The sequence below is a fragment of the Pleurodeles waltl genome, unplaced genomic scaffold (assembly GCF_031143425.1).
Source record: "Pleurodeles waltl isolate 20211129_DDA unplaced genomic scaffold, aPleWal1.hap1.20221129 scaffold_67, whole genome shotgun sequence".
Lineage (NCBI taxonomy): Eukaryota > Metazoa > Chordata > Amphibia > Caudata > Salamandridae > Pleurodeles > Pleurodeles waltl.
The window spans coordinates 2,608,833-2,630,425 of NW_027150384.1; the positions used below are offsets into that span (position 1 = coordinate 2,608,833).

The 21,593-nt window shown below is 45.2% G+C and overlaps 4 non-coding genes across 4 annotated transcripts; all 4 read left to right on the top strand.

Annotated features, from left to right (window-relative positions):
- The first annotated feature begins 2,566 nt into the window (after positions 1-2,566).
- On the top strand, positions 2,567-2,652 carry TRNAY-GUA (transfer RNA tyrosine (anticodon GUA)). The gene is given in 2 exon segments: positions 2,567-2,603; positions 2,617-2,652. It is a non-coding gene; the product is annotated as a tRNA-Tyr (tRNA).
- Positions 2,653-3,308: 656 nt separating this feature from the next.
- Positions 3,309-3,394, top strand: TRNAY-GUA (transfer RNA tyrosine (anticodon GUA)). Its single transcript is given in 2 exon segments — positions 3,309-3,345; positions 3,359-3,394. It is a non-coding gene; the product is annotated as a tRNA-Tyr (tRNA).
- Positions 3,395-3,994: 600 nt separating this feature from the next.
- Positions 3,995-4,066, top strand: TRNAA-UGC (transfer RNA alanine (anticodon UGC)). The gene has a single exon. It is a non-coding gene; the product is annotated as a tRNA-Ala (tRNA).
- A 13,980-nt stretch (positions 4,067-18,046) lies between these two features.
- TRNAA-UGC (transfer RNA alanine (anticodon UGC)) lies at positions 18,047-18,118 on the top strand. Its single transcript has one exon. It is a non-coding gene; the product is annotated as a tRNA-Ala (tRNA).
- The last annotated feature ends 3,475 nt before the right edge of the window (positions 18,119-21,593 follow it).

Sequence of the window (21,593 nt, forward strand, 5' to 3'; positions counted from 1 at the left end):
AGTACAAGAAGTATGGATCCCCTGGGGTCAGAGATTCATGTCATAGCCAATTTTCTGTCAGAATTGGCCTCCCAGGGTTTGGCATATAGGACAATTAATAATTGTCGCTCAGCTCTTTCTGCGGGTCACCCTCACATCCAGGGGAAACCAGTAGGGGAGAACCCCTTGATTTGCAAACTGCTTAGGGGTATTCGTATGGTAAAACCCCCTCTACCGAAATATACTTCTTAATGGGACGTTAACATCATTTTACGTTTCCTTAGAAACCGGCCACATAATGAAGGTTTATCTCGCAAACAACTATCGGCAAACTTGACAATGCTATTATGTTTGCTTTCCTGCAGAAGAGTCTCAAATGTTAAAGCTCTGGATTTATCAGGTAGAGTATATACTCCGAATGGAGTATCCTTTTCCATTTCTAGACGTACAAAAACTTCATCCAAATGTATTTCATATCCCTCTTTTCCGCACAATAAAAAACTGTGTGTTGTTCAGTGTTTAAAAAGTTATGAAGACGTCACAAGAGAATTCAGACAAAATGTTTCTGGTCAATTGTTGATTTCATTACAAAAACCTTTTAATCGAGTCGCTGCAGCAACATTGGCCCGTTGGGTCAAATGGTTATTAGCCGAAGCTGGTATTGACATAAGTGTTTTTGGGACACACTAGGTTAGAGGAGCCATGGCCTCGAAAGCCTTTGCTACTGGAGCTAGGCTAGAGGGCATCATGGCGGCAGCAGACTGGTCAAACGATTCCACTTTCAAGGTGTTCTATCACAAACCTATTGTTGATGTGGTATCAGAAGTGGTAAATAGACTTTGAATTAGCATAATCCGAAGCCTCCGGTCCTGACATAGAATTAAAAATGTTCTAGCTATCGCGTCAATAATTTTAGATTCTATTAAGGACACGGAGGCGAGGATTATTCCACCCAATATGCACACTTTATGGCGTTGAGGTTATAAATGTTATAAGTGTTAAATTCTTATGATATAAAGCGCGAATAAAATACCCTCCCATGGTATACCTCCATGTTAGTTTTAATTTTTGTCTCATTCAGGAACACCCAACATGACTTCGTGAAGGTATCCAACAGATCGTCGCTGATGCAGTTACTTCTCCAACGTCTTGAGATCGTTTTGGAGACCCGGAGAGAGTTTGTTACCAGTCTTCCAAGTTAAAGCACGTTTGAACTGTTTTCGCAAAGAAAGAGGAAGGACTATGGCGTTTAAGCTATTTATGGACGGTTACTGAGCCGTGATTGGTGGTATAGGGCTCATGGGACTTATAGTTTTCAATTTGTTACATTTTATTGGCTGCTGTGTTTGTCAGTAAAGTTAAGAGAAGCATAATCCTCGCCTCCGTGTCCTTAATAGAATCTAAAATTCTTGACGCGATAGCTAGAACATTTTTAATTCCTCTAAACTTGTCAGCATTGTTCTGTAAGATGGCAATTATGCCTCGTTTGGCTGCAATAACGAATTATTATCCTGAAATAATTAAGACAGCTCTCAAATACTTCTGTTAATTTTTACCAGCCTGGACTTAAATATACAGACTGGGTCAGTAAAGAACGGTCAGGTGGCAACCCTATAAAATGATGAAGCAGGTGACCTCAGCCCCCGCAGTCCGTGGCATAGATCTGGGAGAGTTGTTTGGGGTCTGACACCCCTAACAATTGCATTTTTGATTCCGTAGGTGGGTGTTAGGGACCTGAGTCGGGTCTGCTGTGTCTGTGTCGGTTTTTCTAATTGTGAGCCATGCATGAAAGACAAAACAGTGGCCCTTGGTGTAAACAGGATTGAGAGAGGGAGGGAGCGAGAGATATTCTCACCAAAATGCACAACTAACCTGAAATCAATACAGCCTGCCCTCCTTGCACAACCTGTGTGATCCTAAGCACATATTTTATCTCACAGAGCCTGCTTTTTTTATCAGATATATGAGCGCACTTTTAAATACTTGATTCAAGATGTGCACTGTACAAGCTCCTTTATGTTTGATCTAATTGACTATAATGTTGCTCCTTCTATAAGAATTTAGGCCACAATTGGCCATTTGATATTTAAAGGTGAAGCCTCAAAGATCAAGTCCCAGTTAATCATCAAATGAACTTTTATTCAGAGGAGCAACTATTAAAACAAGTTTTGGCAAAACCCATAGTCTAGCTTACATTCATCCTCTGACTCACAGCCCTCCATCCCCCTTGCTTGAGTGGATCCCCAGCCTGCAGTGCTGACCTCACCCTCCCTGGAGAGTCAGTGCTTCGGGGATGTTAGTTTTATGAGGGAGACTTGCTTTTCATTTAGAAATGTGGCTGCTCTGAATGTAGACTGTTGTCATCATTTCTGTTGACTTAAGTCTCTTTCATCCGATTTATTGTGGAACTTACCGAACTTTAAATTGTGCAACAGTAACTGGTGGTATTTACAGCGCCTGGAAGCAGCCGAAGCCTCTCGCGAGCTCTGAAGTAGCTGCTCAATAAACATTGTGCTTATGGCCAAGGGGGAGTGGATACAGGATGTCCACATTTTTACTGTGGCAGTTCGTATGCAGTCCCCGAGCACCTTCGATAGCTCAGTTGGTAGAGCGGAGGACTGTAGTGCAAAATCAGAGATCCTTAGGTCGCTGGTTCAAATCCGGCTCGAAGGACATTTTTTTTTTTTCATTTTATACTGTGTTTTAAGTTAATTGATGAACTGCACATTATACACTTCGATGTCAGTGACGCTCTTCTGGTAACTTGAATTTGTGAGCTGTACAATGCTAGCAGCCTGGGAGACTTTAGTATTAGAGAAAACAGGAAGACGGGACTATTTAACGGCAGATAAAATACAAAGAAGGCGCTATTGATACAGCTCCACGAATAAAGGAGTCCTATCGGAATGTATGAATGTGTTTATAGTGTTTAAAATACCAATGCAGCATGCTGGGGTTCTAGTATACAGGAGAAATATGCTGCTTATCTGCGATTTATTCTCATTAACAGAGATACTAAGAAGTGTATTTATTATTTTTTCCTCGGCGAAGACTTTAATTAGAACGAAAAGTGTCATTCGTTAATTTCGAAGTGCAGAGCTGTGAGCGGAATGAGGGAGAAAACACGAAAAGTCAGAAAAGAGCTGTATCTTCGAGAAGAGGTGAAGGTCATAGGAATCTGAACCGAATCACATCACGTACAAGTTCTGTCTTCCTGAGTGATACACACACACATGGTGCGTGTGACAGGTATTTGCACCAGGGGATGTAGCTCATTAGACCACTGACGAACTTCTGAAAAAAACTCACGAAACACTGATGGGCAAGCGCCTTCGATAGCTCAGTTGGTAGAGCGGAGGACTGTAGTGCAAAATCAGAGATCCTTAGGTCGCTGGTTCAAATCCGGCTCGAAGGACACATTTTGTTTTATTTTTTTCATACTATGGTTCGGTTCTCAGTTAATTGATAAACTGCACATTAAACACTTGGATGTCAGTGACCGCTCATCTGGTAACTTGAATTTATGAGCCGTACAACGGGGCTCGCAGCCGGGGACACTTAGTATTAGAGAAAACAGGAAGACGAGAGTAATTAACGGCAGATAAAATACAACGAAGGCGCTATTGACGCAGCTCCACGAATAAAGGGGTTCGATCGAAATGTATGAATGTGTTTATAGTGTTTAAAATACCAATGCAGCATGCTGGGGTTATAGTATACAGGGGAAATATGCGGCCTCTCGGCCATTTATTGTCATTAACAGAAATACTAAGAACTTTAGTCAATATTTTTTCCTCCGGGGAAGACTAATTAGAACGAAAAGTGTCATTCGTTACTTCGTAAGTGCATCCCTGTGAGCGGAATGAAGGAGGAAAGACACAAAAAGGCAGAAAAGCGCTGTATCTTCGAGAAGAGGTGAAGGTTATATGAAGCTAAGCCGGGTCACATTATCTACACATTAGCCTTCACTGAATGATAGCCTCACACATGATACCTGAGGCATGCACGTGCACCAGGGGATGTAGCTCAGTGGTAGAGCGCATGCTTTGCATGTATGAGGCCCCGGGTTCAATCCCCGGCATCTCCAGTCTGCTTTTGTATTCTCCCTCCGCGCTGCTCCCTCCTCCTGGTATACTGTTGTTTCTGACCTGTGCACGCCGGGGTGCGAACCGCGTGCTCCGGACCCCACCTCACGTGCTATCCTTGTGAAACCTCACAGCATGGAGCCTGAGCCTGCGCATGCGCAGTGGAGTCCAATGCACCTTCCCAGCAGCCGCCTCTCAGCGCTTCACACCCCTGTCTCTGCAGTCCCAGCAGCTTCCTCTGAGGACTCTTGGAGCGGAAAAGTGGACATCACAAGGGGGAGGGGAGGGGGACAGGCGGCTCTGCTGGGCCAGGCCAGGTATTTTGTATGTTACAGAAGGAGGCTCACCTGCTCATTAGGGTTGCGTCCTTTCTGTGCAAAAATACCGGCCATTTCTGCTGTTGTGGAACCGCCAAGAGATACTAACTGAACACGAATTTTATTACAAGACTGGAGGCTCATATTATGCAGTCTTTTCTTGCTTTAATTTCTAACAGCAGCCAAGTAAAAGAACTACAGTACCCAGAAAAAAAAAAACACAAACTACAACGATGACATCATAGCTGAACAGCAATACTAATATCTTAACTGCGAGCAACAAGTCCTCTTTTCTTGCTGCTCGCAGTCAAGATAAGTACCTTCATTATTTGTTCTATATTTTGTTTACACTAACTGTTTTCAATTATTTACATGTGCTATGTTTCTGTATAACAGCGCGTTTGCTATTCCTGCTTAAACGCGCGTCTTCCTTTCTCTCTGCAGCGTGTCTTTCAACGGTCGTTTTTCGGCCGTTGTAGACGCGCGCGTCCACGCGCGGCCATTCCTGACATTCCTGTCATACTCGGCATACCTTTCTTGACAGGGCCCACGGCGCGTCTAATATTCTGGCATTTCAAGCGTATTTTCGCTAGTTTTTTCTCCCGGCTGCCTTTCTCCACCTCATTTCAGCCGCTCTGACGCTTTTGGTGTCAGTCAGCTTCTGTCTTCATTTCGGTAACCGCCCCTATTTCCTGGTTCCTGCCCCTTCAGCCACTCCCTCCCATTTTCTTCACATTTAACCCCAGTTTCCTACAGATTTAGGTTTGTTATCTTTATATACTTATTTTATATACTTATTTTAGTATATTTTACTGGCTTTGTCATTATGACTGAGGAAGAAGATTCCCAAGTCTTTCAAGAAAATTTAAAGTCCCTTATTAAGGACTCTATACAACAGGCAGTGACTGTTTCCATGTCAGATATCACAAAAAATTTAGAAGCCTCCTTTTCCAAAATTATGTCTTCTTCCAAACTGCCTGTTAATAAAGGCAAGAAACGTGCGGCCACCCTCCCAGTGCCGTCCAAAGGCGTTTCCTCTGGTCCTTCCACCCGAGAGGTCTCCAAATCGGGTCCCCCTCCTTCTCCAGTGCATGTTACACAATTAAGAGACACTGATGATGATTCTAGTCATGATGACGATATGGATGGATCGGCAGATCTATTTTTGTGTGGGCCTCTGGAGAAAAGGTGTAAAATTTCTCCGAGTGACGGTGGTGCCGTTCACCCTGTGTCTCATGTTTTGGTTGACCATGCCGGCGAACCCTTATTCGACCCTTCCTTGATGGTTCATCCAAATTCAAAGGAGTGGTATCCATCTGATCATGTAGCTGATTATGTTTCTTTCTTTTTACGCCATCCCCTCGACAAAGCTACTCGCAATAAGCTTAAGTCGGAGTGTCCTCGTCCCTCACTACCAGATAACATTACGGCAACCCCAGTTATTGATCCCAACATGCTGATGTTTTTCACCAAATTTGGCAAAGATCCCAAGAAGGGCGTTGATAGAGCTTGGTCAGGTTGTCAGGACAAGCTCCTCGATTTGGTGGGTCCTCTCACCAGAATTTTTGACTTGGCGGAAGAGGCTAAAATGGGCAACAGTCCTATAGATCCTGAGGTTCTTTCGAACTGGGCGCAACGCGCTATCTGCATGCTGGGGAATGCCAATACTCAGCTATCTATTGAGAGGAGGAAAAGTCTGCTATTGAAGATTGACCCTAAACTGGCCTCTTTAGCCTCCAAGGATGATGGCCCGTTGGCTAAGGGCCAATTATTCGGGGACTCTTTCATCAAAGATCTGGGGAAATATGTGTCCACCTTTGCCTCCCTGGACAAGGCCCAACTTTCTATGAAAAAGATCTTTTCATCTCGGGTTTTTGCCAGGGCCGGCAAAGGCAGGAGTCGTTTTGCCGGCCGCTCCATCAGAGGCCAATACGCCAACAGAGACTCCTACAATCAGCAATCCCAGCTTGAGACCTACACGGGATATAAACCAAGATTCTATCCCCGTCGATCAAGAGGCTACCGTCACAGGGGCTACGCCAACAAAGGAGACCAAACCTCCGGTAAGTGTTTCCAGTTCTGGCCTTCCTCCAGTAGGAGGCAGACTGGCTCTGTTTCTGAATTCATGGTTTTCTCTCACCTCAGATCCCTGGGTAATTCAATCCATTCAAGGGTAGCTGTTAGAATTTTATCAAACCCCATTTCAATCCCGCGTTCCTCTGCCCCTAGTTTTTTCCCAAGATCAAACCGAGCTTCTGCACGTCGAAATCCTCTCTCTCCTTTCCAAACGCGCGATAGAACCCGTCCAGTTCGACCCTTCGGGTTTCCTCAGCACCATCTTCCTCGTCCAGAAGAAAAATCAGAAATATCGTCTGGTGTTGAACCTAAAAGCTTTCAACAACTTTATAGTTTATCGACACTTCAAGATGGAAACTATTCTCCATCTCAGGGACATTTTGCTTCAGCACGATTGGCTGGTCAGATTAGACCTTCAGGATGTCTACCTCACAGTGCCAATTCATCACTCACACAGGAAATTCCTTCAATTCCAGTGGCTAGACTCCTTTTATCAATTCAGAGTTCTTCCCTTCGGGCTTTCTTCCGCACCTTGGTGTTTCACCAAAATTCTCAAACCCGTCGCAGCCTTTCTCCGTTCTCACGGGGTTCGTCTAATCCTTTATTTAGACAACTTTTTGTTGATGGCACAGGACAAACGTCTGCTTTTAGACCATCTTCAACTTTGTCAGAACCTACTTCTCAGCCTAGGCTTTCTTATCAATGTGCAGAAGTCGGTCCTAATTCCGACTCAAAAGTTGGAGTTTCTCGGTTTTCTAATAGACACTACTCTGTCGGTGCTGCAGCTCCCTCAACACAAAGTATCCTTAATCAAGAAAGAGATTCGTCAATCCCTATCTCTCCCTCATATCTCCCTCAGGACTCTGGCACGTCTAGTAGGACTTTTGGCTTCCTCTATCCAAGCCATCTTCCCAGGTCCTTTACATTATCGCGCCCTTCAGCGGCTCAAGATCCGTCATCTTCACAAGGGTCTCGCTTATTCGGATCCCTTGGTCCTAGACGCCGAATCCAAGGAAGAACTTCTGTGGTGGTTGACACATCTAGATGCCTGGAACGGCAGAACTATCTTCTCTGCCGCCCCAGATCTTGTATTAGAATCCGATGCAAGTCGGACTGGTTGGGGCGCAAGATGTGGTCAGTTCTCGACTGGGGGTGCATGGTCTCTGAAGGAGTCCTTCTTGCACATCAACAGTTTAGAGATGCTTGCAGGTTCCTTTGCCATCCGCACTTTTGCAAAAAAACAGAGTAGGTTGCACCATCCTCCTCAGGATGGACAATTTGTCCGCGGTCAGGTATATCAACCACCTAGGCGGTACCAAATCCAAGATTCTTTCCACGTTGGCGAAGCATCTTTGGGAGTATTGTCTTCCTTGTCGGATCTCGGTCAAGCCAGTGTTTCTGCCAGGCAGGCTGAATACAGTAGCGGATTGGTATTCCAGACATCTTCACGATTCCAGCGACTGGCAATTGCACCCTTCAATATTCAGGCATCTTTCTTCCATCTTTGGCGAAATGTCCATAGATCTTTTCGCTTCTCGCCTCAACTCTCACTTTCCTTCCTACTTCAGTTGGAGGCCAGATCCGCAGGCTCTAGCCACAGATGCCTTCCTTCAGACTTGGCCGTCATTCCTTCTTTATGCATTTCCTCCCTTCCTTTTCATTCCCCGGGTTCTTGCTCAAGTACGCAGACAACTGTCCACTCTGGTACTCGTAACCCCTTTCTGGCAGACCCAACCGTGGTTCCCAACTCTATTGGAGTTGGCAATCGATCGACCCATCTGGTTTCCTCACTTTCCCGACCTCCTCTTAGATCCCCAAGGCCAACAACATCAGTTAGTTCTCAGCGGCTCCTTGTTCCTCATAGCCTGGAGAATTTCGGGTCGTCCTGGAGAACCCAAGGAATTTCGGAAGATGCTGCTAGACTCATCCAGCAGGCCAGGGCCCCTGGAACCTCCAGAGCCTACAAGTCCGCTTGGGACCTTGGAGCAGCTGGTGTCTGGACAGGAATTCAGATCCCTTTTCAGCGAATGTAGTTTTAGTTATAAATTTCCTGGCTTCTTTAGCCTCTCAAGGTAAGGCCTATCGCACTATTAACATGTACAGATCTGCCATCTCTGCAGAACATCAAAGAGTCGATGGTAGGCCAATTGGAGAACATCCTCTCGTATGCCAATTATTAAAGGGAGTAAGATACGTTTTTCCACCGTCTCCTAAATATAATGTCATGTGGGATGTTAATCTGGTATTACGATTTCTCACCTCTTGGCCTAATAATGATTTGCTCTCTCTCAAACAGCTTTCGGCCAAGTTAACCATGCTTTTATGTCTAGTCTCTATCAAACGTGTCTCAGACGTTAAAGCGTTGGATGTTACTTCCTTTTTCTTCTCCCCCCTTGGTGTTTCTTTCCAGGTCAAGAGACGTACAAAAACTAATTTAGCTTGTGTCAATTATCCATTTTTTCCCTCTCAACCCAAACTATGTGTTGGAAATTGTTTGAAAAGTTATGTGACTCGTACTGCAGATTTGAGATCGTCCTCTGCCTCCCAACTACTTATTTCTTTTCAGAAACCACATAACCCTGTTTCTTCCCCTACTCTGGCTCGTTGGGTTAAATGGGTCATGTCCCTAGCTGGCATTGATATAAGTTCCTTCGGTGCCCATTCGGCCAGAGGTGCTATGGCCTCTCGCGCCTTTTGGGCAGGATCCTCTCTACAGGATATTCTCAAGTCTGCAGATTGGTCGAATGAAAGTACGTTTAGAACTTTTTATTGTAAACCGATTTCTCATGTTTCAGATTCAGTCATTGCTATGCTTTGAACATGCATAATATGAGCCTCTGGTCTTGTAATAAAATTGAGATTTTCCTAGCCTTGGTGTCTGAAAGGCTAGATTTTATTAAAGACATGGAGGCGAGTATTATCCCACCACTGTTTTAACCCGCCCTGTATCTTTCTTTCAGTGCCAACTCCCTCTTCCAGTGTTGGCTCGGCATGATGCACACGAACAACTCCTACCGATTTTGGATTCGCCATGCAACGTCTATTCCTCCCAGACGGCACTCCGCTTTCGCCATTTTCGAGATTGTTGCATGGACATTGTGACTTTGGTTTCCATTTTCTATGCCGTTTTGTTTGTTACTTCTCCTCTTTAGTTTCGCATCAAGAAAAGAGGACTTGTTGCTCGCAGTTAAGATATTAGTATTGCTGTATGATACCCTATTGGCTGTTCAGCTATGATGTCATCGTTGTAGTTTTTTTTTCTGGGTACTGTAGTTCTTTTACTTGGCTGCTGTTAGAAATTAAAGCCAGAAAAGACTGCATAATACTCGCCTCCGTGTCTTTAATAAAATCTAGCCTTTCAGACACCAAGGCTAGGAAAATCTCAATTCTATGGCAGGACCGGAGGCTTCGGATTATGCGGTCTCTTTCTTTACTGTTAAAACCACAGCAGCCAGTCACACTTAACATGACCAAAAACTACATTTCCCATGAACAACTAGTCCACACATTGACCAATCCCCTATCAGTTCCTCTGCATATCTGTCCCTGCTAACGCAGTCCTTTCTCTTTCTTTTCTGCTCACAGCTCAGCTAGGAAGACATTTCACTTTCATTATTGGTTTAAAGTGATTACATGGTATATGATTTGTATTAAGTTATCAGCATGGAGTGCCTGACCGAAGCGCTCATTAGAGGATCTCAACCTCCTACTGTGGGCGGACGGCACGTGCGGTGCCTGTTGGTGCTCTGCGTTCTGTTTTTCACTGAGACTGCTTCCTCTCTGGTGTTGTACCGCCCCTTTGGAACGCCCAACGGGGTGCATAATGGTCTCGGCTGACCGGGTCCCTGCGCTCAGGGAGAGACAGAAGGATGTAGTCCGTCCTCTATTTTTACAGATGCGCATGCATGCAGACCGTTTCCAGCACTTTTACAGTGTTAAATTGATCCGTGGTAGCGCGTAGAGGATTAGCAGGTGCTCCCTCCACTTCCAATTATCGGGGTGACTTGGTTCTGCCCTTTTTTTACAACCAAATAAAGATATCTTATACAAGATTTAAATACCTGCCCGGCATATCCCCCCCTTGAACTCCTTCTCTCCTCTGGTTCATTCAACTATGGCATACTACGCCGCAGAGGACGACTACTACCAGGACACTCCCGAAGTGCCTACAGAAAAACAAATGGAGGCGAGATTAGTTGAGCCACTGGGACATCACGTCCAAGTTTCGGTTAATCAGGCCCTCATAAAGGCTTTGAAGCTGTTTGCTCAGCCCCTTATACGCTTTGGGCAGCGTGAGCTCTTGGGGAGATCCCCCTCGGAGAATGAAATCAGGGATGGCCAGATACCAGATGTGGGTGTTTCTCAGAGATTTCCTATGGGTCATGCTTCATCTGCTGAAAAATTGGCACACATTGCGGCTTCTGTACTCAAAGATCACAAATATGGGCACTATTCTTACCTGGACTCCTCTGGATCTTTCTCTTTACCATCTTCACAAGCCTGTGAATCTTCCTTTTCCGATTAGTCGGAATCCGATAAAGAGCGTGCAGATCCTAAACTGGCTAAACGCAAGAAGAAAACGCACCACACTGAATAGTCTCCAGCATTAAACAATCTATGCTTTGATCTAGAAAATATTATTCATTCCTGTTCTACGGAATGGGTTCCCTGTCCAGAAGTTGCCCATTACGTGCAGGACAGATTGCGTAAGGTGTTTAAGACATACACAGTACTCTACGCTCTGAGTCCCCTCGGCCTGCTCTTCTAGGTAAGGTGTCCGACACCCCTGAGCTGGATCCTAGTATGGCCATGGTTTTAAAGACATTTGCAAAGGACCCTAAGAAAGGCCTTGACCGAGGTTGGAAGGGGTGCCAAGACAAGCTTTTAGACATCGCAGGACAACTCACAAAGATTCTTGAGTTGGTGGTGCAAGCAAAAGAGTCCCACGCTCCTTTAGACCCCAAGACAGTTCTAGAATGGGCTCAAAGAGTTATTTATATATTAGGAAACATCAACTGCGCAATGTCCTCAAAAAGGCGAAAGTCTTTCCTCATGCGCATTGATCCAAAGTTAGGGGAATTGGCCTCGGTAGAGGCTGGCTCTTTGGCGAACAGCCTACTATTTGGCGAAAAGTTTGTGAAAGATTGTGGGAAATATGTCGCCACATTTTCAGCCTTGGATAAAGCGCAAACATCCATGTAGAAAATGTTCAGTGGAGGCCTTTTTGTCAGGGCCAGACGCTATAGAGGTCAAGCGCCGGGCCGTCGAGCATTCCAGACCTCCAGTGGTTACCCCCGAGGCCGGGGCAGCTATCAATATTCCTCTACTTTCTACCCCACCAGATATCGGAGAGGTCGTGGATGAACTTATAGAGGAGGCAATCGAAACGGCTCCAACACGGCGGATGCCGCCACAACAGGTGAGAGTAATCCCATTTTCAGAAGTGATTCTGGGGGGAGGATACAGTGGCGGTGCAGTCCCTCAGAGAAAAAGGGGTACGCCTAATCATCTATTTAGACAATGTTCTAATTATGGCCCAAAGCCAACATCTGTCCTGGACTGTCCAACTCCTTCAGGACTTAGGGTTCCTGATCAACTTAGACAAATCCAGTCAGTCCCCTTCTCACTCTATAGAATTCTTAGGTTTCCGAGTGGATTCAATTCTAGCTCAGTTAAGTCTTCCCCTCTCTCCAAACAGAGAGTGATCAAGAAAGAATTGAGAAGATCCCTTGTCACTCCGACTGTATCATTGACGACGCTGGCTCGCCTAGTCGGCCTGCTAGCATCCTCAATTCAGGCAATATTTCCTGGTCCCTTGCATTATTGGGCCCTTCACCGTCTCAAGATCTTGCACCTTTGCAGAGATCTATCATACTCAGACCAGATTCCGTTACCGGGCGAAGCTCGAGCAGAGATAACAGGGTGGTTGAATCATATGGATGCATGGAATGGCAAAGCCATATTTGCGTCCTCACCGGAGTTGGTGATAGACTCGGATGCCAGCCGGTGGAGTTGGGGTGCGCATTGCGGATCGGTGGAGAAAGTGGGTCGCTGGTCGATGGAGGAGCAGAGACTCCATATTAATTGTGTGGAACTCCTAGTGGGGGCATTTGCGATTCGGTCTTTGTCGCCCACAAAGCGACCTGTTGCATTCTACTTTGTAAAGACAAAGTTTCTGCTGTACGTTATATCAATCGACTAGGTTGCACCAGGTCCTGTGTACTAGCAGAAATTGCGAAGGAATTCTGGGACTTCTGCCTTCACTATCACATAGAAGTGACAGCATAATATCTCCTGGGAGGTTCCAAGATGATAGCTGATTGGAACTCTCGCTTTCTGAGGGATGGCAGGGATTGGATGCTGGATCGCAAGGTGTTTCTCAGTATCAATCAGCGATGGGGTCCTTGTCTAATCCAACTCTTTGCGTTTCTCCTGAACTCCCAACTTATACGGTTTTACAGCTGGAGACTGGATCCTCTGGCGACAGGGTCGGATGCATTCCTTCAGACATGGCCAGATGGTCTTCCATATGCCTTTCCTCTTTCGCATTGATTCAGAGAGTACTCTCTCTGGTACGGAGGAGATCGACGGAACTGGTCACGGTGACCCCTCTTTGGAAGGCTCAGCCTTGTTCCCAGTGGCAATGTCCCTAATATGTGCCCTTCCGGTTCGGATCCAGTCTCATCCGTTGCTACTTTTGGATCCGGCGGGCCTTCCTCATCCACTGGTAATATCCGGACACTTGTCCCTCATGGCTTGGAGACTTTCAGGCGATGTTGGCAAGTGCCTGCAGTTTCGGAAGACGCTATGTTCTTCTTATCCCAATCTTGGGCCCCTTCCACTCATAAGCGATATGAGTCTGTCATAGATGGGCTGGTTGGTGTTGCGAACAGTGTGTTGATCCCTTGGGGACAACCATTAACATGATCGTTAATTTTCTTTCCATACTGGCAATACAAGGATTGGCATACAGAACTATTAATAGTTTCAGGTCTGCAATTTCTGCGGGTTATTTGCATTTGGAGGGAAAACCTGTAGGGGAACACCCTTTACTTTGTAAGCTTCTTAGTGGTATAAGGATGGTAAATCCACCTCAACCCAGATATTCATTTTTATGGGATGTAAATAGTTGTTTTACGCTTCTTACGTGCGTGGCCTTGTAATGAAGACTTCTCTCGTAAACAATTGTCAGCAAAGCTTACCCTTCCTTTATGCCTTGTATCCTGCAGGCGTTTGTCAGATGTCAAAGCTCTGGATTTATCTGGTAGAGTATTTACTCCTTCTGGAGTCTCTTTTTCTGTTTCCAGACGTACCAAAACAGATTCACGTTGCATTTCTTACCCAGCATTTCCTCATAATGCAAAATTGTGTGTAGTACAATGTCTGAAAGCTTACGAGGCTGTGACCTGAGGGTTTCGTACAGACACCCAGGGTCAGTTGTTAATCTTATTACAGAAGCCATATGAACCGGTGTCATCAGCTACTTTGGCAAGATGGGTTAAGCGGATCCTTGGGAAGGCGGGGATTGATATTACTAAATTTGGTGCACATTCTGTTAGGGGGCGCCATGGCATCCAATACTTTTTGCGTAGGATCTCATCTAGAAGCCATCATGGCTGCAGCAGATTGTTCTTCATATTCTACCTGTAAGGTATTTTTATCATAAGCCTATTGCCGATGTAGCTTCTGCAGCGGTGGATCTGCTTTAAACCAGCATAATCCGAAGCCTTAGGTCCTGCCATAGAATAAAATATTTTCTAGCTGTTGCGTCAAGAATTTTCAATTCTACTAAGGACACGGAGGCGAGGATTATCCCACGCGGTTGAATATGCATAATGTTATGTTGAATCGGAATATTAAAAGTTCAAATGCCCACCGTTGGTTTTTATGATTATCAAGTACGATGTTATTAGTATGATTCCTTGTTTCTAGGTTCGGACAGTAAATAAAACAACGTCCAATGTCGCAAGAAGCATGATGTTCTGAACAAGAAGGCGGAGTAGAGTTATGCATCTGGAGGTTTCTGCACTACGCAGTGGTTCCAGTATGGTTGGAGATTCCTGTTGTTAAATGTTATATGGTTTGCCAAGAACGAGGAAGGACTGCGTTAGCAGGGCTATACATACAGAAGGACCAATATGGGATTTGTCAATGTGTGGACTACAGGTGTTCATGGGAAATGTAGTATTTGATCTTGTTAAGTGTTGATTGGCTGCTGTGATTTTAACAGTAAAGATAGAGATAGCATAATCCTCGCCTCCGTGTCCTTAATAGAATTGAACATTTTCTATCCCCCTAAAATTGCCAGCATTGTTTGGTAAGATGGCAATTTACATATCTGTTTATTTATTACTCTACTCCTACTGTACTAGAGGAGAAATAAATACAATTACATAAATAAATACATACATTAAAAAAATACTCTGTCTCCCTATCACCCTATGTCTCTCTCAATCTATCCTCCATCCCCACTCTGACTCATCCCAAACCCATTCTACTACTTTGATCTAAAAAATAACCCTGCCTACGCTCTTCTCTCCTCTACAGCTCCTGGCTCACCCCACCCCTCAGTTTACTACCATGTTCTCCCAAACAATCCTACTAACTTCTCCCTTACTTATCTCACCTTTGACTCATCCAAAACCCCTTCTACTACTATGATCTCCCTAACCCCTTTCACCAGACTCCACCCTCCTCCACCTACCTCTCCTCTATTCATTCCAAGCCTCATCCTATTACTATCAACTCCCAATTAACACTTCTGGATTCTTCCCTCCTCCATCCCTCCATTACTCTAGTCATTGCAACTAACAAATCACATATCCTCTGCTCAAATTAACTCATACTAATACTGTACTCATACTTACCTACACTAATCCACCACTAATTCTTCTTGGGTTCCGGAGTAGCACGCTATTCGCCGAAAAGCGCTTTAATGCCTCATCAGGGTTAGTAAGCAATATATAAATACAATTGCAATTACAATTATGCCTCCTTTGGCTGCAATAATCATCCTGAAACAATTTAGACAGCTCTCAAATATTTCTGTTAACTCATTTCTTTGTCTGATGTTTTTACAGGATGTTTCAGAAGGGAAAAATACAGGATTTCACTGGACTTGAATATACAGACTGGGTGACCTCAGCCCCGCAGTCTGTGGCTTGGATCTGGGAGAGTTGTTTGGGGTCTGACACCCCTAACAATTGCATTTTTGGTTCCTTATGTGGGTGTTAGTGATGTAGGAAGAATAAGAATACATCACATACAAATAAACATAAATTCCCAAATCCCAATACAAGCATTTTAGGCTAGATAGTTGTAAACCAATGTAAGTAGTGAAAGGCTTAATACATGACATGTTAAAAAAAGACAGACTGTGGGTTCAATAGAAAAGGCAGGTCATATTTAGGACAAACAAACACTTATTAGTTAGGAAAAATATATACATGCTGCATTGTTAAGTTAGCTGTGCTGAAACACACAAGAGGCCCCAGCCACATTAAAAAGAGAGTTTTTCTTTAAAGCTGCACCAACTGTTGCTTTCATAATGTTCACTCAGCATGATCAGGGTGGAACTGAAAGGTGTATCCTTCCTTAGCACAGGGGTCCTAAAAACCACAAGTCATTCATATTGTGTTAAGGGGAATTGTGTAAAGGGTCAGATAAGTATTTGCAAGGCAGGGCTACCATGAGCAGCACGCAACATATAATCTCTTGTTGTGCAGAAAAATAGATATGGTGAATGACGTCAGTGTAACTTACCCACCCATGAGGTCAACAAGTGCATGTGCTTCTTTCCAGAGGCACCTCATTATCTTATCTGTACTGCTTGTAGTTGCTTACGTCAATGGTGAACTCTTCACCACAGTTTTTTGTGGTTTTTACAGTATAAATGCTACTGGTGTTTGAACCAGAACTTTGAACTTCAGTCATGGCCTCTATGTTGAGACTGCCTGTTGTTCCCAGCTAAAAATCGATTAAACCTATATTATTGTGTTAAATTGATCTGTCTCATTTTGTTAACAGATTTCCCTCTAACATTAGGGACCTGAGTCAGGTCTGCTGTGTCTGTGTCGGTTTTTCTAATTGTGAGCCACGCATGAAAGACAAAACAGTGGCCCTTGATGTAAACAGGATTGAGAGAGGGAGGGAGGTAGAGATATTCTCACCAAAATGCACAACTAACCTGAAATCAATACAGCCTGCCCTCCTTGCTCAACCTGTGTGATCCTAAGCACATATTTTATTTCACAGAGCCTTCTTTTTTTATCACATATATGAGCACACTTTTAACTACTTGATTCAAGATGTGCACTGTACAAGCTCCTTTATGTTTGATCTAATTGACTATAATGTTGCTCCATCTATAAGAATTTAGGCCACAATTGGCCATTTGATATTTAAAGGTGAAGCCTCAAAGATCAGGTCCAGTTAATCATCAAATGAACTTTTATTCAGAGGAGCAACTATTAAAACAAACTTTGGCAAAACCCTCTAAAATTCTGACTCACAGCCCTCCATCCCCCTTGCTTGAGTGGATCCCCAGCCTGCAGTGCTGACCTCACCCTCCCTGGAGAGTCAGTGCTTCGGGATGTTAGTTTTATGAGGGAGACTTGCTTTTAATTTACAAATGTGGCTGCTCTGAATGTAGACTGTTGTCATCATTTCTGTTGCTTTAAGTCTCTTTCATCCGATTTATTGTGGAACTTACCGAGCTTTAAACTGTGCAACAGTAACTGGTGGTATTTACAGCGCCTGGAAGCAGCCGAAGCCTCTCGCGAGCTCTGGAGTACCTGCTCAGTAAACATTGTACTTATGGCCGAGGGGGAGGGAATACAAGATTTTCACATTTTCATTGTGGCACTGCATGTGTGCACGTGGTATAGAGAGGGCCCCCCTACATATCTCAAGCACCTTCGATAGCTCAGTTGGTAGAGCGGAGGACTGAAGTATAAAGTCAGAGATCCTTAGGTCGCTGGTTCAAATCCGGCTCGAAGGACGTTTTATTATTATTATTTTCTATTTTATACTTTCTTTTAACTTAATTGATAAACTGCACATTAAACACTTGGATGTCAGTGACCGCTCATCTGGTAACTTGAATTTATGAGCCGTACAACGGGGCTGGCAGCCGGGGAGACTTAATATTAGAGAAAACAGGAAGACGGGACTATTTAACGGCAGATAAAATACAAAGAAGGCGCTATTGACGCAGCTCCACGAATAAAGGAGTTCGATCGGAATGTATGAATGTGTTTATAGTGTTTAAAATACCAATGCAGCATGCTGGGGTTCTAGTATACAGGATAAATATGCTGCTTCTCTGCGATTTATTCCCATTAACATAGATACTAAGAAGTGTATTTATTATTTTTTCCTCCGGAGAAGAATTTAATTGGAACGAAAAGTGTCATTCGAAGCGCATCCCTGTGAGCGGAATGGGGGAGAAAACACGAAAAGGCAGAAAAGAGCTGTATCTTCGAGAAGAGGTGAAGGCTATAGGAAGCTAAACCAAATCACATCACGTACAAGTTCTGTCTTCCTGAGTGCTACACTCACACATGGTGCGTGTGAGGAATATTTATACCAGGGGATGTAGCTCAGTGGTAGAGCGCATGCTTTGCATGTATGAGGCCCCGGGTTCAATCCCCGGCATCTCCAATCTGCTCTTGTTTTTCCCTCCTCGTTGTCTTCACCCTGTGCACACCCGGGTGCAAGCCTCGCACCCCGGACCCCACCCTCACGGACCCCCCCTCACAGCATGGAGCCTGCGCATGCGCAATGGATCCTAATGCACTTTGCCCGCACTTCACCCCCCTGGTCTCTGCAGTCCCAGCAGCTTCCTCTGAGCGGTAAAGAGGACATCACAGGCGCAGAAGGAGGCTCACCTGCTCACTAGGGTTGCCTCCTTTCTGTGCAAAAATACCAACATTTCTGCTGTTCTGGAACCGCCAAGAGATACTAACTGAACAAGAATTCTATGTCAGGAGCGGAGGCTTCGGATTATGCTTCTCTTAACTTTACTGACAAACACAGCAGCCAATAAAATGTACATATTGAAAACTACAAGTCCCATGAGCCCTATACCACCAATCACCGTCGATAAATAGCCTAAACCCTCCTTCTTCTTTGCTGCTCCAGCAGCCAGTTAAGTCGCGCGCAAATCTTTTAGATTCTAGATGTAAATGAACTTGCGCAGCGTTAACAGTTGTTTATTTCTTGTACTCCGGAGCTTCGGCTCTGCTAATTTCTGTTATTTTACTGTTGCCTAGTGACCGGTGTGGACCGGGAGCAGGCCGCCGAACGAGCGCTTCGCTCGGTTCGAAGAGGACTCAGTCCTCTTTTCAATCCCATGCGTGCGCACGCGCAGAGAACCGCTCGGAGTTTTTCCGACCAGGTTTTCGGCGCGTGAACACGGAGAAGCATGATTGAGTATCAGAATGGCCTGAAATCGCCCGTAGGGGCTGCAAAAATACTAAAAAGAGCGTGGCTCGGGGGCATCCTTGGTTTTATACCAAATATTACAATTTAAAAAAATTTAAGGAGCAGGTGACTCCCTCCACTTAAATGTTACCGGTGTACAACTCAACTGGATTGGTTGAACTCTTTAATCACCTGCTCAGGGTTTTTTGCCCCCCGTTATCTCCTCCTTTTAAACTAATTTAAGATGGCGTACTACGCCAATGATGATGAGCAGTATGGCAAACTGCAGGAAATACCCTCAGAACATCAAATGGAGGAAAGAGTGGAGGAAGCACTTGGTTACCATGTGCAGGATTCCGTGAACTGGGCCCTGATTCAAGCCCTCAAACCCTTTACCCAACCTCTATCTAACTTCGCCAAAAGGGAATTTTTGTGCGAGAGTAGCCAGCAACCTCGCTTACAGTGCGGGGATCCCGGCGAAACGGTGGGTTTCAATCTGCAACGCTCAGGTGGCAGTTCTTCTGCAGAAATATGGTCACAAATGGCAACCTCTGTGTTGCGAGATCATGCATATAGAGGTTTTCCCCCTCCTCAGGACTTATCATCCAATCCTCTGCAATCCTCTCACTCCAGCTACCACAATCCTTCCTCATCAAAATCAGATTCAGAGGATTCGACTGAACCCCAACCGTGCAAAAAGCAACGCAAGACGCGGCACCAGATGCCCGAAGTTAATCCCTCTCAAGGCAAGAATCTTTTATTTTCACCAGAGGATATTATCCACCCCCGCTCTACTGAGTGGGTTCCTAACCAAGAGGTGGCTAATTATGTCCAAGACAGATTACGCAAAAGTTTTGATAAAGAAGTACGAAACACTCTTAGGTCAGAATGCCCTCGTCCCTCCCTCCTGAGCAAAGTGGCAGATACGCCTGAATTAGATCCTAGCATGTCAACATTTCTCCGGAAATTCGCCAAAGATCCCAAGAAGGGTCTAGACCGTGCCTGGAGGGGATGCCAGGACAAGTTATTGGACGTGTCTGGTCCTCTAACTAAAATATTGGATTTATCCGTACGATCCAAAGAATCGGAGACCCCGTTGGATACAGAGGAGATACTTCAATGGGCTCAGAGAGCAATCTGCCTCCTAGGTAATGCAAACTGCGCCATGTCAACGGAGCGCAGACGATCTTTCCTCATTCGCTTAGATCCTAAACTCGCTGAGTTAGCCACTAATGAGGCAGGATCATCGGCCAATGGTATGCTCTTTGGGGATACATTTATTTCCAACTTGAGCAAATACGTTGCTACCTTCACTGCCCTTGACAAGGCCCAGTCCAACATCAAGAAAGTATTCAACAATGCTCTTTTTATCCGGGCCGGACGTTTCAGGGGCCGAGCGCCAGGCCGAAGATACCAGGCCCCCAGATACGCCTCTCAGGGTAACCGCTGGAGTTATTCGAACGAAAGCAATTTCTACCCCAATCGTTATAGGGGACGTGGTCGAACCTCCAGAGGATATCTTGGAGGTAACTCCAATCAGGACAACGCAAACTCAGGTGACAGTTATTCCTCCTTCGGAGGTCACATTGGGGGGCAGGATACAGCATTTTCTCCCAACCTGGAAATCAATTACTCAGGACCCTTGGGTTCTTCAATCGGTCCAGGGCTTCCAATTAGAATTTTACGCACCCCGAGGCAAACAAATCCCCCTATGCCTCTCCTTTTTTCCCTCGCAGATCGCAAATTCATAAAAGAGGAGATTCTTTCTCTCATTCAAAAAGGAGCAGTAATACACTCCTCTCCTCATCCCGAGGTTTCGCCAGCGCCATCTTTTTGGTTCAAAAGAAAGGCGGCAGCTCCAGATTGGTCCTAAACCTCAAACAATTCAATTCTTGGATGGTATATCGCCACTTCAAGATGGAGGGCATCCATCTCCTCAGAGATCTTTTAAGAGACAAGGACTGGATGGTACGTCTAGACCTCAAGGACGCTTACCTCTCAGTTCCAATTTTTGCGCCTCACAGGCGTTTCCTACAATTCCAGTGGGATTCCCAATGGTTCGAATTCAAGGTTCTTCCCTTCGGCCTCTCCTCAGCGCCCTGGTGTTTCACCAAACTCCTACGCCCAGTGGTGCAGTTTTTAAGGGAACGTGGAGTGCGCCTAATTATTTACCTAGACGACATTCTTATCATGGCCCAAGACAGAGATCTTGTTCTGACCCACCTCAATTGGACAATGCAGTTACTCCAGGACCTCGGATTTATCATAAACTCCGAGAAGTCCTGTCTAACCCTGTCACAGAAGATAGACTTCCTGGGGTTCCAGATAGACTCTGTGGCATCCCTACTAGTTCTTCCGATCAGCAAGCGGAACTTGATCAAGAAAGAGTTGAAGAGAGCGCTTGCCTCTCCGACTATATCATTGAGGACATTAGCACATCTCGTCGGCCTCCTAGCGTCATCCATCCAAGCGATTTTCCCCGGGTCCCTACATTACAGGGCCCTTCAGAGATTGAAGATTCTTCACCTTCAGAAAGGTCTTCAATATTCGGAACTAATTCCCCTGTCGGAAGAAGCCAAGACAGAGATCTCATGGTGGTTAGATCACAGGGATGCATGGAACGGCAGAGCGATTTTTCCTTCCAATCCGGATGTGGTGATAGAATCGGATGCCAGCCGCTGGGGCTGGGGGGCACGTTGCGGCCCTGTGGAGA